General features: G+C 42.2%; 1 non-coding gene across 1 annotated transcript; it reads right to left on the reverse strand.

The window, feature by feature from the left end:
- Window positions 1–11,428: 11,428 nt before the first annotated feature.
- On the reverse strand, window positions 11,429–11,593 carry LOC146654625 (U1 spliceosomal RNA). The gene has a single exon (XR_014907409.1). It is a non-coding gene; the product is annotated as a U1 spliceosomal RNA (small nuclear RNA).
- Window positions 11,594–15,284: the final 3,691 nt, after the last annotated feature.

Here is a 15,284-nt window from a genome sequence, read left to right on the forward strand (position 1 = left end):
TCCCTGCCTCTGTCACTCCCTCCTTCCTCTCATCTCTCTCAGACTATTTTTTTTCTCAGCTCATTTGCATAATCCAATTTATTTCCTGTTACTTGTATCGTGCATGTGTGAGAGAGAGAGACTTTCAGAGACAGCTTTACAAAGATCTGTGTGAGTGTGTGCGTTTGTGTGTGTGTGTGTGCGCGCGCACATGAGAACCTGCTTCTGCATGTGTGTGGCTTGTAGCTGATTAATTGCAGTTGAGTTGGTTGGGGTTTTCAGAGCGAGTTTCAGTCTCAGGTTCACGCCTACTGAAGTGTGTGTGTGTGTGTGTGTGTGTGTGTGTGTGTGTGTGTGTGTGTGTGTGTGTGTGTGTGTGTGTGTGTGTTGCTCTGCAAGAAAAGTCACTCTTGCTAGGAGCTCCCTGTCAGCTTCCTGTTCATATCCTGTTCAAATAAAGGGGTACAACATCCTGTTAACAACTAAAAAAATCATTTTAATTCTTAATTTTTTACAATCACCAGAATCCACGGGATTCAAATTCGTCTTTTTTTTTAACCATTAGAGCATTTTTAGTGAGAGGTGTAAGAGATATAATTGGAATGAATGATGTGGTTTCATCATGGTTGCTGGTGCTTATCTGCAGCACCTTAACGCACCGCAGCAATGGCACAAAATGAACCTGAGAGAGAAGGAGGGCATTAAACAACTACTTTGCTGTTTGTTTAAATGTCTGACTAGTGAAAAAAATAACTAATTAATCCAGTATTCAAAAATTAAGAAACAGTAAAAACTGGGCACAGTCTAATGGAAACCAGTAATCGCATGCTTCCATGGGCAGGCCTTATTTTAAATGTGGCTGACACTGAGTGTGGCTAACTTTAGCGGTGCTAGCAGCATGTTAGCATTGACAATCACGAGCAGCACAGTGTAGCTTTGCGTGGATGAGCGGTTAAATGTTTAAATGTTTAACCACCATGGTCTTTTTTGTAGGTCACAGTCCTCCAGAGCTGAGGCTTTACTTTACCTGTTTACATCTTCCTGCCATGGAGTGACAGAGAGCGCTAACCTCTCCGAAACAGCAGACCTGGTGAAGACTAGTGAGAGCAGCGCCGGTTAATCATCCAGTCGACTTAGCCACACATGCCTTGTTAAACAACTGCACCTTTTTTTTTAAACAGCTGCCAATTAAAAAGTCAAGAATTGGAGGAAACGGGGACGAGTCATCTATTTGGTACCATGAAGGTCTTAACCCATTTACCTCCATCACATCCACCACATCCACCCATCCACTTATCCAGTTCAGGGTCACAAGTGGGGGGAACCCGAAGTCAACCCCTGTTGACTTGCTGTTGGAGGGCTGAGACATAGAGACAAATACCTAGTAACACTCACATTAACATCTAAGGTCACCAGTTAACCTAACCTCATGCTTGTTTGTGGGAGGAAGCTGGAGTGATCGGAGATACCTGAAGCAAACGCCATAGAAAGGCCACAAACTGGATTCAAACCCAGGACCGGCAGGCTGTATGTAAGAGATGGATGTAGCATCACGATGTCACCCACTGGTTTGTGAAGTGCTGCTTTTCAAGCTTCGAGCTGAGTGTTTTTAATGCAGCCATTGGGTGAAAAAGTGGTTAGCCTTACATTTTGCTCATAAAACTTCAGCCTTCTGCTAATTCCTCTTACTCTTCAAATTGAGCTTTATTTAATGTTTCAACCCATTTTGTCAAGAAGAAGATAACTGAAGTTGCCAAACGTAAGTCTACCCCACGAAATTTACTATCTGGGGCTCTTTGGGGCCTCATTCATCCCTGGACTGCCTCATGAGCGCCCCCTAAGGATCTGGAAGTCCACAGAGCCAGAGCTTCACGTTCTCTGCTATCGTTTTCATTTCCTGGAACTTGTTAGTTCCGTCTTCCTAATGATATCACATATTTTTTTTATTGTGCCCTTACCCTCATACTTCCCAGTTACCCTCAGTTTAGTTCTCAGTCAGCTCAATTTCTAGCCCAACTTGACCTCTGAGTTTTTGGATAGTTCAGGGGTTATCTGTGTGCACGCGTGCACGCGTGTGTAATCTTACCAGATTTTTTAGCCTGATTGTACCTGCTCCTTGTCCCCTGTGTGCCTTCCCTTTAGTTTTTATGTGCATGAGCACATAAAGCTGTGGGGGGGTTTTTGGATTTCACCACAGCTTCTTGCATTTGTGTCCTCCTCTCTGTACTGACTCGTTACACGGTAAACACACAAAAATATCTTGCAGTCATGAAAACAGGAAACATGCTAATTAGATTTTATCCATTGCTTCCTATTTCACACTATTTTTTTCTGCATTTGCTGCAAACGGTTGTTGTTGCAGGATATTTAAAGTTTCGTCACCTTCTTTTAAATCAAGAGACCTGCGCACAGATGCGACACCCCTCATGCAGGACCCTGCTTGGAGAAGCACCGATCTAAAGCGAGCCGCCATCATCAGAAGCTACTATTTAGATTTAAAAGAAAACAAAGCAGCTCAGCACGTGTTAGTCGTTAAAAGGTTAATCAAAACAGCAAATCTGAAAGACAGACAACATCTGTCTTGCCATCGTATAACGATACCATCTTCATCTTTTGACATTTATTCCCCCTCCTTCCTCAGCTCAGCAGACGACCCAGCGGCCTGCCCACACTCTCGTTTCAGCACCCACATGTGACAGACTCAGCAGAGGCCAGTTAACCTCAACTAACTGCCTCAACCTCAACTGAGCCTTAGGAGCAGGACTGACGGGGTTACTGATAAAGCTGAGGTTACTGATCAAAATAAGAATATTAGACTCCTTTAAGAGCTCAGGTGCTCAAGTGATCAAAAATGTCACATTCTCAGTTTTACTTCAAATGTCTGAACGGTTTAATAATAAGGTCCAAAATCCAAACATGTGCAATAAACCCCAGAACTTGGGACTTCTGGTTGTTGTTGTTTTGAGTCAGCATGTGTGTATTTATGGCTCCTCTCTCCTCTTTGTCATTGCTGCATCATCTGGTTTGCTCCTGTTAGGACGTCTTCATCAAACCCCGCATGTTCTTCACGTCCTCTGACCGTTCTTCAAATTATTTTTAGATATTCTTAGATTTGTTGAATGTGCTGCCTCATGCTTATTAATTAGAAAATCAATTTAATAAGCTATGTTTCAAAATGTTATGTCATTTCAACAAAGTTCCAGGTGTACTAGCATAAACACAGACTATCACTGGGCTTCATCACAAAGACGCATCAACATATCCTGACATTTACCTGCTGATTACGCTCAGCTCCACACTTTGATTTTCTCTGATTAGTTCAGCAGATATCTTCAAATCCAAGGAAAAACTTTCCCAGGTGGCTATGAGAAGCCAAACCTGGAACACATTAACTTATTATTACACTTTAGATAAATCTCATTAGCCATTTGACAATTCAAGACCCAGTCTGACTCTGGCACGTAATTTTTAAGATATAAACTACTGAGCGTACATACTGATTTTGATTTGAAATAAAAGTTTCCAATGTGGATTATGTGGATCAGCTGGAGGTCCAGATGCATCTCTCAGGTCTTTGTTGGACTTTTTTTCCTATTTCTTAAGAACATGACTTTGAGATACTGTTCATCTGCTCTAGATAGTTTTTTAGACCTAGCACTTCTTCTTTTGCCTTCCACTTTTCCACTTTCCTCATTTTTTTGGACCGACCCCACACTGTGCAAATATTTTGGGCTCTTAGCTCATTGGGAATCCCCTTATTATGCAAATTTACTATTTTATGTGTGTAAAACTAACATTTTGAAAGACCTTCGGGAAGCCTTGTAGAACCAGTTTAAAGTGTGGCGTTGAGAAAAAGGAAATGAGGGGTGGCTCATGACTTTTGCACAGTATTGCACGTGATCGTAACGTTTGGTGAATCTTAATGTCAAATCCCACACGTCTGAGCGAGCAGTTGTGAACCTGAAGAGTCTGAAATCACTGTGAAGCGTCTTTGCACCATGCACGTATGTTTCTTAGGTACTTGTGTAGCAGCAGAGGCAGAACGTTTGTTTCAGAGGGTGAGCAGCTGCTACGCTTTACGTGCAACTGTACAACGTTTTCATCGCTTGTCCCATGTAGAGATCAGCTCGTGTTTAGAGAAGTCAACAGGCGCGAGTCTGACATGAAACATGTTGCTCAGAACCAGACGTGTTAATACGTCGTTGTCGAAAGTCAAAGAGCAGCTGAAATAACAGCCATGTTTCTGCAGTTACTGAGACGGCGAACGGCGTAAATAAATTAAGGAAACGCCCACGTAAGGTCATCCCAGCGAACATTCGTCCTTCATGCGATCAGTGCTGAAACCATCTGAAAATTTCAGAATTAGTGATGAGCCAGCGATTCCTCAGACTAACACACGGTTTGTTGAGATCTCAAGTCAAGTCAAGCAGCTTTACTGCCATTTCAACCATGCGCAGTGGTCCAGCACACAGTGAAACAAAACAACCTTCCTCCAAGATCATGGTGCTACATGTGACAGACGATCAACACAGGGCTACATAAAGTGCAAGTGTGCAAGAATTGCAACAAGAAAAACCAAAGACAGTGCAACAGCCGACAGAACAGAACGATACAGTGCAACAGAAATGTGCAAAAGACTGTGCAAAAACTAACTCGGTGTGTGTGTGTGTGTGTGTGTGTGAGATTCTGCAGATAAATGCTTGCTAGTGATGTGTATGAATCGATGTGTGTGTGTTTCAGTCCAGTCACTGAGTGTTCAGGAAGGGCCCTGATGCTCCGGTACCTCACTGCCAGAAGGCAGCAGGTTGAGGAGTGTGTGTGGGGTGTGTGGGGTCCTCGCCAACGCCGGTGGCTTTGTGGATGCAGCCGGTGCGATAAGTGTCTGTGATGGAGGCACGAGAGGCTCCAATGATCTTCTCAGCTGTTCGCACTACTTGTTTATCCTACTCCTGGATGGACTCGTGGTGCTGCTCAACCAAACGGTATGGAGGTGCTAAAAAAGAATCATTCCTCAGCTTGCAGAGCTGCGCGGCTGTTATTTCAAATGTTGCTGAAAGTTGAGCACACTAAAGAGTAACAATGATCTGTTTCTGTATTTCCAAAGTTTCTGTAAATGAACGATTAACAGCTTAGGTGTTGGGGATGAAAATAACCTGAAAGTTTCTTTTGTCACATTTCTGAGTTTCTATTGAATCATTTCCTGTTTTATTTTGTATTATTAGTCACTTTAATCTCAGGTTTATTTCCTGTCTTTCGTTGTATTTTTCCTTTAGTACTTAAAACTATTCAGGTTCACTTGTTTTTTTGTCACTCCTGTTTCCAATTAGACTCTCAGTATATACACTCACCTGCCACTATATTAGGGATGCCTGGGTAATACCACGTTGGGCCCTTTTTTGTCCCTTGATTCTTTCCTTAATTTGACAAAGTGCTGGAAACTTATTCATGAGCTGCACAATGATGCAAACCTCCTGTTAAAACATGCCAGCAGTGCCCTACTGGACTGAGATCACTCAGTGCAGACTGTGGTGACTGTGGAGGCTGTTTGACCAGTATAATGACCAACAAACCAGTTTGATCTTTGAATATGAAAATAAGCTTGAATGACAACCAATGAGAAGTTAAAGAAAACAGAAATACGGTGAAGCACAAGGTGCAGCTAATGAGGGCGGGTCCATCAATCACAAAGGAGGGAAAACACAGGACAACTTAACTAACCAAAATAAACAGGAAGTGAGTAACACAGACACAAAGCACCCAAACATGAAAAAAAAACCCTCAAATTCTAAACAGGACCTGACATCACGGCATAAAAAGGGACCAGACGGATTATTTTTGACGGTCCAAAAACCAAAAGGCGGAACATCTACTTAAGTTGAGCCTCGTCTTCTCTGAAACAGTGAGCATGTGGGTGGGTGGGAGGTTTGGGGAGCTGCTCACTCATGCAGTGAACACAGCAGAGACAGAAGATGGTGGGGGAGGACGACAACGTGCATGAAAAATCACCGTGCAAGAGTTAAAGAGCGTGGCTAAGCCGTGATTCAACTTAAATTTCTCTGCTCGGAGAGAAAGCTGGAAGCAAAAGACTTTTTCTTACGTTTTCCTCGCATGTTGTGCAGCATTGTTCTCTGAATACTTGCTGCTGCCTCACCCAGGGAACACAGAGAGACACAGATGTCATCTGAAGCAGCAGGAACTCTGTCTGCAGATGTTTTTCTGTATAAAAAGAATACAAGAAGTGGTTGGGCGTAGCAATGAAAGCGCAAAATTGAAGCATCACAAACTGGTTTATCTTTATGCATTAAAAAACCAAACCAAAACATCCAATAACGCTCAACAATTAAATGTTTGTGCACAGCTCACTCTCATACTGATGCTAAAAAGCTAGTTTATAGCTTCATCTCAAGAAGGTTTGAATCTTGCAAAGTCTCATTGCATGACTGAGTCAAAAATGTTCCTAATGATCGGACACAAGTTTAATAATGAACGTCAGCAGCTCATCCGGCTCATGCTTCATCACAGCTCACAGGTTAGCGTAACGTGGGAAGTGCAGAAAGAAAGTGACACTGGGTTGCTTTGTGCAAAGAGTTAAACAGATAAAGGATGCGGTGGCCTTGAGCAGGTTAGTGTGCATCTTACACGAGAACCTGGCCGCCGCTGTGGGAGGAGCGGCGATTCAAAAGCAAACTTTGAACCTTGCTGTTCTTCTCGCTCTATGGTTAATTAGCATGTCTGTCTCTCTGTGGGCTTTTACAAGTTTCAACTTTTTAAAAAATTCCATTTCTGCATTTATTTTTTATAAACCATAGACTATATAAATATATATCTGAGGGTCTGTGGTGTCCACATTGTAAAGCGTCGACATTAGTGTCTGAGCTGCTGTTTGCTGGGTTTTTTAGACCCACCAGTGAATATATTTATATGAGAGAGTGGAGCTCCAACCTATCAACTAATGATAGCAAGCTTTGTTAGATGCACATATCAGCTGATTTGTCCTAATAGCTCCATACATCAAATTTCTATAATATCACTGTTGGAAGGAATCAACTAAAAGTGGGTGGACAGAACTTTAAAATAATGTATTTATGGAGCTCAAGTGTCCCTTTGGACTATAAAAATTGAATGCAGATCGGAAACCTTCTAAAAATGGGAAGATTGAAACTCGGTGAACCACGGGCCAAAAATACTCTTACACCAGCGTGTTTATTTCTGCTGTCTGGGTGGAATCTGCGTCTGTGAGTCTGCGGCGTCCGGCTCACTTTGGAGACATCCTCTGGTGGCTGTTAGAGGAACTGCAGTTTTTGGCACTTCTGTGTCGGCTTCATTTGTGAGGTTGAGGCTGACACAGATATGCACTCGTGTTTTTGTCTTTGCAGTCTCACTCTGGCTTATATTTATATTTTATCTATGCCATCTTTCAGCTTTAGACAGGCCATCTTTGCAGCGGTTACCACGATCGCCTCACAGCAAGAACATTTCTGACTTTTAACACGTTGGTTGTCTGAGGTCTGTTTCCTCCTGTGCCCTCTGGTTTCCTCCCACAGTCCAAAAACGTTCATGTGTGATTAACTGGCTGTTCTGTTGTATTCATGTTTACATGTGCTACAGAAATCCCACTCCGTACTGTATTCTAGGGCTGCCACGATTAGTCGACTAGTCACGATTATGTCGACTATCAAAATCGTCGACGACTGATTTAATAGTCGACGCGTCGTTTGAAGCTTTGTAAGATCACAAAAGACGCAGGAATAAGTAGCAGGATTTAAGAGTGTAATAACGGACTGAAACAGAAGATGGCAGCACTGCATGTACAAGGATGCCAGCTGCCGTTAAACCCCGAAGAAGAAGAAGTAGCTCCGTCCCAGCGCAGCCCAGCTCTGTTGTCAACAATGGCGGCAGCTAGTTAGTTTTTATATTACTCTTATTATTCTTTCCGGGTCACAAAATAAACGTTTAACATATTTTCAGGCGAGAATGTAGCTGTGTAAACCTCAAATATCTGCTCAGTTTATCAGGACACCACATATTTTCAAAAGCGCTCCGACGTTTTCGGAGACGTCTGTTACCCACTAGCTCGATAGCTAGCCGGGGGCTAGGCTAACTAGAGCCGTGAGAACACCGGACTCCCGGCAAATCGTTTTCAAACCCACTGCCGTCACTTAGCTTAAAATGTTATTGTTTGGCTTTTTTTAGTATTTTATTTGTTCCTGAGTAAATCGGTTTGGCTGAGATTAAAGTTATAGTTTTTACACAGCTGAATAAACATCAAGCAGACAGCTGATTATCAGAAGTGTGAGATGCTGGAGAATATACTCCGGTGTCCTGTTATATTTTAGATAGCAAGGAGTTTATTAAACTTCACCGAAACAATCTGCAAATTTCATTAAACTTTAATAAACTATCATCTTGTCTTTATTTTTAATTAGCACTTAACTTAAACACTTAAAGCTGTAAGCTAATGATAGTTATATAAGAGCAGATGCTGCTGGTGCAATAAGCTGTACGCTGTATGTCCAATGGATGATGATGTGATTAGTCGACTAATCGCAAAAATAATCGGTGACTAGTCGACTATCAAAATAATCGTTTGTGGCAGCCCTACTGTATTCACATGCATTTTAGCCACTTTTCCCCAGCTGCGATTCACCCACCTGGAGCTTTGCCTCCTCCAGCAGGTTCTGGCTTCTGACCTCCATGCTGAGATATACAGAGGACAAATCGACTGTTTTTCATTGTGGTCAAATGTCAGGCAGCGTAAAGTGCACAGGGGACATTTGAGTTTTTAACAGCTTAGGGTGACAGAGGTGGCGTGAAAGGCATATGCCAGAGATCCAATGATTAGATAAAGAAGGCTGACAGCACAACACACCACTGAATGTCTGAACTTCTTTAACAACACAACAAATAACTATTATGGTACATGGGCTGGTTCTTTATACGCTTTATACAGCATGCCTGCTACATTTCTATGGTCCCTGTTAACATGGGTGAACTGCATGTACCAAATAACAAACACCTGTAGCTCATCTGCTAACATAGACAGCCATTTGCAAATGACATCATCGGATACATCATCAGCGCTCCAGATAAAGGTGGCGTGGCTACGTTTCAGCTGGCTGCAGGAGGGAGTGTCGTCATATCATCACCCTGACATGTCAAAAAATACTGATTTTAGCAATCAGCAAATCATGTAAGGACGCTAAACAAAGGTATGCAACATTTTCTCGACCCGAACAACTTGTCTGCAAACACTTGCACGTTAAAAAGGTTTTACTGTGAAGGCAAACACTCACTTTTCAGTTTCACTACTGCTCACGGAGAAGTTGGCGAGTGTTTGCAGACAAGTTGGCGTCCTGCATGCAAACTACTCAGAACCGCAACAATGTGCAACCAAAGCTAACACAAGGAGGTTTCTATCTACCTGCCAACCAGGGAATACACATTTACCCAATCGTAGGTCTTTCAGCGACCACTCAGACTGGAGGGTCGTCTCCAGACCTGTGTGACTAAGGTCTTAATTTTTGACCCTACAACTTCACACACCCAAAATGACGTGTCATGATGAGTCACATGACAGCAAAACCTCAATAGATAACATTTATTTTTAACAGTAAAAAACAACACAGAGCAGCAAATAACAGCATAGCTACGAAACAGGAAATCTGCAGCTTTGTCACATCCACCTCAACTTTGAGGTGACTGCCTCAGAGCTCTTTGTTTTTAAACTTATATACATGTTTCACTTCCAAAGAGCACTTTGAACAATAAGAATCTGAATCCAGTGAGCACTCCTACAGAAATACTAACTTTAAATACTGAATGTGGCCAGGCACTGCATTTAAAAGATAACAAACACACGCGACCCTGATTTAAATCCACCAGACAGGCCACCTGGAGTCCAATATCTGAGAACAATATCTGCAAAGTTAAAAGTGACACTCGTCTAGATGATGAAGCTGTAAATCCTTACCATTTAGTTATATGTTACTAACAGTTAGTTAAAGACCAAGGAACTGATCGTGGACTTCAGGAAGACCAGGAAACACTTGACCCCTGTTTCAATCCAGGGGGTCAGTGTTGACATTGTGGAGGACTATAAATACCTTGGAGTACACATTGACAATAAACTGGACTGGGCTAAAAACACCACAGCACTTTACAGGAAGGGCCAGAGTCGTCTCTATTTTTTGAGGCGACTGAGGTCCTTCAACATCTGCCAGAAAATGCTGAGGATTTTCTATGAGTCTGTTGTGGCCAGTGCGATCCTCTATGCTGTTGCATGCTGGGGGAGCAGGCTGAGGGTCGCAGATGCCAACAGACTTAATAAACTGATCCGTAAGGCCAGCAATGTTGTGGGGATGGAGCTGGACTCCCTCAAGGTGGTGTCGGAGAGGCGGATGCTGTCCAAGATAAAGACAATGTTGGATAACACCTCCCACCCACTCCATGACATGCTGGTCAGTCACAGGAGCTCGTTCAGTGAGAGACTGAGATTACCGAAAAGCACCACTGAACGACACAGGAAATCATTCCTGCCTGTGGCCATCTCCCTGTACAACGCATCCACTTAACACACTGTTTGCTGCTACAACTACACATGTTTCTTTTCCAAATATTTATTTATAAGTGACTTATGTATGTATGTATATATATATGTATATATTGTACTATTCTTAGTTAGCGTATTGTCTGTCTTGTCTTAATGTTGGTTTAAAATGGAGCACTGTAACAAAAAATAATTTCCCCCAGGGATCAATAAAGTATTCTGATTCTGATTCTGATTAATCCAATTCTTCCTACTGTATATTACTGTATACTGTCTGTGAAGGTTCTCAGTCATCCAGGTCATCGTAGTCTAAGGAGCATGGAAAGAAAAGCGTCTGGACTTCTTTGAGTTGCTTGAAGATGTTTCACCTCTCATCCGAGAAGCTTCTTCAGTTCTAAGGGTCAAATGGTGGAGAGTCCTAATCATAATCCTCTACCTAATCATATTTAGGTAGAGGATCAGGGGTCCTTTGTCCCTCTTTGGGGGGGAAAACTCCCACTGGGTTTAAATCTGGGACTCTCCACCATTTGGCCCTTAGAATTGAAGAAGCTTCTCGGATGAGAGGTGAAACATCTTCAAGCAACTCAAAGAAGTCCAGACGCTTTTCTTTCCAAGCTCCTTAGATTACTGTATACTAGTATTCTTATTGTATATATTGTTCCTCTGTCTCTCTTGCTGCGTTGAGCATGTGTATGACAAAGTAATTTCCCTCGGGATAAAGTTCTTCTTATCTTATCTGTGACGTCTCTGAACATTTACAGAGCTCTACCGGCCTCTAGCGGAGAAACGAGGAAACTGCACGCTACTCCACATCAGTCATATCATCTTCATATACACATGTTAAATGACCTGGTTCTTCATAATAAGCGTAAATGTCGCCACAATTTCCTTTCAACATATGATTAGGGGAGAGCGCGAACGCAGTCCCCCACTACCAGAAATTATGCAGTCGAGATTCCCACATTTGGGGAATCCGCAGGCTTTCAGCAAAGCCAGAGTGCAACGGCTGAGCCTCAACCTGAGAGAACCACCTTCTTGATCATGGTATCTCTCCTACCAGGTAAGTATGAGTTCTTCAGCTCACGCATAGGGAAGTGTTTCACACACAAACCGTGCACACTCACGGTGCTCACAATCTCACAATCAACACAAACACAGTCTGTAGGAAGCTGGGACTACACACTATTTATATATACACATGAAGCAGTTTCCAACAGAGCCCCATAAGGTTATTTAGCTTTACAAATACCGGGAGAATTTCCCATCATGCATTGCTGCATCTGCGCAACAAGAGCTAGCTGAAAGATAACTTTTTTCATCCATTTAACCTCCTTAAATCCACCAACAGACCACCAGGAAGTTCAGCTAACTCAAAGGTCAAGCACGCTGCTAAACGAGTTTGTCTGATACTCGGGGAAAAGAGGATAAATGCAAAAGTTTTCGAGTTGAAGCACAGTGACTTCCGGTCTTTTCGTTAACTGCTGCTAGGCAACCAACAGTTTCCCGCTACGGTCTCGGAGTATGAACAGCGCTGCTCACGAAAACACGTCTGTGAACATGTCCGAGTGCAACAAACAACCAGAAAACAATCCAAATAAAAACACTCTAAAAATTTACTCATTAACAACGACTGAATTCACTCAGAGCGAATTTTTGCTTTGGCGGGAGTTTATTACCTGCTAAAGACAGCAAAATCACGCGGGTCCGGCGCACATGCACGTGTTAGTACACGTGCTATAGAGTATAAATATACTATAAATTATAGTTTAGTTTAATAAACCAGAATATTTTTATATAAGAGTTGGCAGGTCGTCTTGTAATCGGAAGGTTGCCAGTTCGAGCTCCGGCTCAGACAGTCTCGGTCGTTGTGTCCTTGGGCAAGACACTTCACCCTACTGGTGGTGGTCAGAGTCCGGCAGCCTCGCCTCTGTCAGAGCGCCCCAGGGCGGCTGTGGCTACAATGTAGCTTGCCACCAACAGTGTGTGAATGTGTGGATGACTGGATGTGTAAAGCGCTTTGGGGTCCTTAGGGACTAGTAAAGCGCTACACAAATACACACCATTTGAAAATTACAATCACCCCCCTCATCTAATGACCACAAGAGGAAAATGCAAATGAACCAAAATTACTCATTAATCTGGACACAAGAACTCTTTGTAGTTTTTTAAAAGTTATTATTTTATCAATATACATATTTTTCCTCAATTCCTCAACACATAAACTCCAAACGCATTAAAAAATATATACATAATGGTCATTCTAATGTAACCAAATATCAGCGCCCCCTGTTGAATAATTTATGTCACTGCGCATTTTCCCGTCACGCTCGGAAGAAAAACATGTGAGTTGTGTAAATGAGCTTCTAAACCACTTACCTTAAAATGTAAAAGTCAAAGCAGGTCAGCTTTATAGGCAGGTAATAAACGTGGCAAACAGCACAGATAAGCTAAGATACACAAGGGACGGAAGGGGTGGGGCACTTCAAGGTTAAAACGTGCTACATATTCCCAAAGAAAACCTCTGCAAAACTCCGGAGGAAAAGTGCCATTCTTCGAAGCGCCACACGCGGTCACCAGTAAGCCAATCAGAGAGCGCAGTACCATTTGAGTAACAGCAACTCAATTAATGAAAAAAATGGTTTGAATTCGTTGAATAAAAGTTTGCAATTTTATTTGAATCAAAACTATTATTTTAGAATTTTTCCTGTTATAAATATAATTTCATAGTGTGAACATTTTTTTTAAAACAAATGTAAAATGAACATTTCAGCAGATCAATCTGAAATTAAGCTCAGATGTGAATATGTACTTTTTTTCTGCATCATTTAGGCTGGAAATTATTTATGTACAAAAATCTATAAAATGATTAAAGTAAAGTAAGCTCTGTCACCTTTTCTTTTAATGTGGTGTGCTGGACAACCAGCAAGCCCTGGTCACAAGACCTCAGGGACCTGCTGGGAATTTAAGGATGAAGAAGATCACTGATGTAAATTGGAGGTAGTCCGTGCTGAGCCCTGAAGGTCAGAATTATAATCTCAAAATGGACCCTGAATTTAATGGGGAGCCAATGCAGCTGGATCAGCAGGGGAGTGACATGGGTGTACCTGGAAGCCTTGGTCAAAAGCCTTGCAGCAGCATTTTAAACACCCTGCAGACGTTCCAAGTAAGCATTACTTAGACAGATACACAACGAGTTACAATGGTCTAAACAACACGAAACATGAAAAAGCATGTATAATCATTTCAAGTTCAGAACGTGACGCAATAGGACTCAGCTTAGCAATATTTCTTAAGTGGTAGAAACAGGAGCGGACCAGAGATTTAACATGAATATCCAAGGACAGAGCTGAGTCAAATGTAACACCAAGATTCCTAATAGAAGATTTAACAAAAGAAGCGAGGGGGCCTAAATCTTTTACTACCAAAGGTACAAATTTATCAGGAGCAAAGACAAGGACTTCTGTTTTCTCAGCATTAAGTCGAAGATAATTATCAGCCATCCAACCTTTGATATAATCTAAGCATCTCTGCAAGTTTTGAAGTTTAGAAACATCATGTGGCCTAAAGGAGATATATAGCTGAATATCATCTGCATAACAATGATACGAAATGTCCTTAAAAGTGCTGAGAATCTCCTAAAGAGGGAGTAAATACAACAAAAAAATAGTAAGGGTCCCAAGACAGAACCTTGTGGCACACCATAGGCAAGAGAAGCGAGAGAGGACCTGAACTTGGAGGTAGCCACAGAGAAGGATCGTCACACAGATAGGATTTAAACCACTCCAAAGCAGTTCCTGATATACCCACCCAGTGTTTTAGTCTATCTAACAGAATATGATGGTCGACAGTATCAAAGGCAGGTCCAACCACAGTAAAACAGTGCACTCGCCAGCATCATAATTCATCAATATATCACTGGACATCCATTTTTAGTAAAAGTTTGAATCTGTTCTGGTGAGTAAGCTGGAGGTTAATGGAGCAGAGGTGCTCATATCAAAAGCACGACGCACATTCATGGGAATCATGTTTATCTCATGTTGTTGAAACATGAAGGTTGGGTGTCTCACGGTGATTTAATAGACATGTTGGATTACTGGAATTCCCACAGATCCTGTCCCACAGTCAGAGGTCCTCACGCTGCAGTCCTATGAAATAATCTGAAAAATCAGCCTGACATTGTGGTGGTCCTGAGTCTGGTGATTCAGTGTTTTGTGTTTCTTTATTATGTTCTTGTTTATTCCATTAAGATTTGCCATTTGGTAGGTTTCTGTTCTGTGCCTCCCCTGGTCCCACTTTTCTGTGTTCCCTCTGTCTGTCCACGATATTACGTCTGCTAATTAGTCTGCGGCTGTTAAGTTCTGTGTCTCATCTGTTTACTTCCTGTTTTACTTTGTAGGTCTGTGCTCTCCCTGTCTCGTCAGTGTAATCAGCGTCAGCCGTGTCTCCCAGCTGTTTCCGCTTAGCTCTGTAAACCTCTTGTATTTAGTGTCTGCATCGTACCTTCATACCACCCCCGTTTGTTCTGTTTGCTAGTTTTTTTGTATTCCCAGTTCAGTTTGTGCACAGAAATAAAGCTGTTTAAGTTCAACTTTTTGTCTCTGCGTTTGTGAGTCCTGCATTTTGGATCCTCTCTCCCTGCACACAGCCATGACAGACATATGTTAAAGACTTTGTAGTATTATATTAACCAACGGAGCACTTTGCTCTCAGATTGCAGGCCTTACTCGTGGTTTCAGGAGGCAGAACCTTCAGCTTTCTG

This window comes from Rhamphochromis longiceps, linkage group LG14 (genome assembly GCF_057381845.1).
Source record: "Rhamphochromis longiceps isolate RC_006_pf linkage group LG14, R_longiceps_female_GT1.1, whole genome shotgun sequence".
NCBI lineage: Eukaryota > Metazoa > Chordata > Actinopteri > Cichliformes > Cichlidae > Rhamphochromis > Rhamphochromis longiceps.